We start from the raw sequence: 3179 nt of genomic DNA on the forward strand, positions 1-3179 counted from the left end.
TGATCCACCAACCTGTCAGCTAGTGATTGAGCACTTAGTTGTTGATGTCACTCAGGGACTCCAGTGACACTTCAGTAACATATTAATTATATCCTTGCTTCCTTGAGTTTTCACGAAGAAAAAAAATCTCCAGAAATAGCAGTGCATGTCCTCAAAAAGACCTTTTTTTGGAGGTGGTTTTTTTATTTGTTTTTGCATTGAGATTTCTCAGATTACAAAGACATTTGCCATGGCTGTCTATTAATTTGCAGCCTCAATCAGAGCATTTAAACCATTTACAGAAATAGTTGCAAAGACTATTTGGAAAAAAATTCTATTTGAGAATTGTCATGGATGTTGTGCTGTGAATGAGGTCCCAAGTGGATCCATGTGTAATTGAGTGACTCAAGGTGCTCGTTGCATTGCCATGTTGACTGTGAACATTGACTTGAACTTAGAATGCTACCAGTTCCAAGACCTCCTGAAAGCAAACCGCTCTCGCTTCTCAATAACCTTGAAGGTTTTACCAATCCAATCACCTTCTAAGACCATCTGTATATACACTCGGGTCTCTGTCGTGCCTCTAGGTCAGTGGTTCTCAACCTGCCTCATGCTGCGACCCTTTAATACAGTTCCTCATGTTGTGGTGACCCCCAACCATAACATTATATCCATAACTGTAATTTTGCTACCGTTATGAATCGGGTGACTCCTGTGAAAGGGTCGTTAAACCCCCAAAGGGGTTGCGACCCACAGGTTGAGAAGCACTGCTCTAAGGCTTTAAGCAAGAGACAGCCTTTGCTTTTGTGTCATGATGGGGTAGCACAACACTTAAAAATAAATTACGTAGCCAGAAGGACAAACTTTGGAATGTTGCCCCCCCTAAGTACAATAGCTAAGTAGGAAGATATTTCACCCTTGAGGAGGTACCTCTCCTCAAGCTGCCAAATGACCGGTGTTTACTGAGTACTTAGTTGGTGTGGGTTACACTGACAGGACGCAGAGATGAGCTCTGAGACCTGGCCTCTCATTTCCAGAAGCGTATGATGTTAGGGTCCTCTAGATACAAACAAAAGTGACAGGCTCGGCAAATTTAGGCTAAAGGAGCATGAATGCATTGGGAAGCACTGGTGGTAGATGGCACGATCTTTGTAAAAGCAGACTGGTCACCCTAAAGGACAGGACCCAGTGATCCAAGTAGTGGCCTTGGCCAGCATCTTTGGTTTTATCACAGGACAAAATCAACTCTGACCATTTTCTAGCCTGCTGTCAGTCCACTCAAGCACCAATGTTCAGAGGATGAGAACTGGATTAGTGTAGCTTGGGTCATGCACCCAACTTTTAGTGGGGACTGGGGACAGGGTATGGCACTTTAATTGACAGTCTCACTGAGCTGTTTCCAATGCTCTTACAGAAAGGGGATTGGTTAATGAGCAGACAAAAACAACTGCTGTCTACACTAAAGGCAGTACAAAATAAAGGGAGAGATAGGATACACTGAAAGAGGCAGGGCTGATTTATTGCCAGTTCTCCCCATTTAGTGCTTCTCCTCACACTTAGCAGAGCATCCTGTCTTAGAATCACATATGAACATCCTTGACCTCCCTGGGAGACCTGGTGCATCGTGTGTACCTCTCCCTTTTTCTCCCCACGGTCACCACCATCACATGCACATGCACCACGCACACCCCCAACCCAGGATCAGGCACAGACATTCAGGACACGTTTGGTAGAAAACAGAAGAGGGAGCACAGGCCGCACCTCTAAGGGTGATGAGAAAGGAGACACTGTGTGTCCTAGAGACTGCCCCGCAGAAGAAGTGAGGCAGGGGGGCTTTGCTGACACTGTGGAGGCCCCTTGCTCCCTCAGAAGTGTTTTTCCCTGGCCACTTGACTCTTCTGAGAATTTCTAAATCACCACGCACTTGGGAGTCGTTGACCTCCTGTGGATGGGATTTTACATGGGATGGTATCAGAGTCTTCAGGAAGTACCCATGAAACGCTGTCTAGACGTTGTTGGCTGGAGTGGAAGGAGGCGAGGCGCTGCCACTGGAAAGCATGTGCTGGGGGGTCTTCACAGGGAGTCTTCTACCAAAAGAAGTTGAGAATCACACAGTAGCCAACACAACAGTCCTGTGCTTACTCCTAGGACCCTCTGGGTGGCGAAACTCCTAAGCCCTCAGCTACTAACTGAGAGGTTGGTGGTTCGAGCCCTCCCAGAGGCTCCCCAGAGGAAAGGCCTGGTGATCTACATCGGAAACATCGGCGCCATTGGAAAACCGTATGGAGCCCAGTTCTGCTCCAACACACACAGGGGCCCACTCAGCAACCACTGGCTTTGGTACTTGTTTATTTTAGGTGTGTGTGTGTGTGTGTGTGTGTGTGTGTGTGTTCACTTCTGAAAATCCCTAAAAGGGAACAGCCCATCCAAAACTCTGTGTCTTTCTTAGAAGGGTGCAGGTGAAGATTTGTAGGATTTCCTGAGATTTTCCGGCAGTCAGCTTCCGTGTGCACAGGCTTGTCATGACCACTTAGGAGCAATTGATGAAATCTTCCATGTCAACAGATATCGGATTCTTCCCGTAACACCTTCCCTGGCCTGCAGCCCTGTGATCACAAAGGTCCCCCCAGCAGCCAAGAGGAGAGTCCAGGTCTTCTGCTTCCGTTCTTGTCAACTCAGTGTCTAAACGCACTTCTGGAGGCCAACATGGAAAGTCCGTGGGCAGTCATGATCCTTCCCGTGTGTTCTGCACTGGGCAAGTTAGGACACTGAGAGGCATTTTATCAAACCAATAAAGAGACACTCACCCCTTCTGAAACAATGCTGATGCCAACAGAGGGGAGCAGGTCAAGGCCACCAGCACTGACTCCAATTCAAGGGAAGCAGAAAGGCCCCAGTGTGTCTACAGATATGGAGGATGGCCCACTCGGTGCCCGCTGGTGCCCAACAGCTTCCGTGGAACATGCAGGGGATTCTCTGTTTCCTTTGGGCCACCAGTCCCTTGCTCCAACACTCGAAATAGCCAAGTGGAAACAGGGGAACCACAGCTCTGTAGTGGATGGAGGAAGAGAGGGACAGAGAGCAGGCTTCCTGACGCCTGCCCCGGACCCTCAGGCAGCCTCCGAGGGACTTCTGTGGAGGACAGGCTGAAGACCGCCAAGTAGAAAATATATCTAAGCGTTCCCTCCCATTTGAACGTT

At 48.3% G+C, this 3179-nt stretch overlaps 1 protein-coding gene across 1 annotated transcript in view; it reads left to right on the top strand.

Moving 5' to 3' along the window:
* The window catches only part of CADPS (calcium dependent secretion activator), a 435301-nt gene that overhangs the window by 242626 nt on the left and 189496 nt on the right, over positions 1–3179 (top strand). The gene's annotated exons all lie outside the window — the stretch shown is intronic.

This window comes from Echinops telfairi, unplaced genomic scaffold (genome assembly GCF_000313985.2).
Source record: "Echinops telfairi isolate 266 unplaced genomic scaffold, ASM31398v2 ScPeMD7_31;HRSCAF=116, whole genome shotgun sequence".
NCBI classification, from domain to species: domain Eukaryota; kingdom Metazoa; phylum Chordata; class Mammalia; order Afrosoricida; family Tenrecidae; genus Echinops; species Echinops telfairi.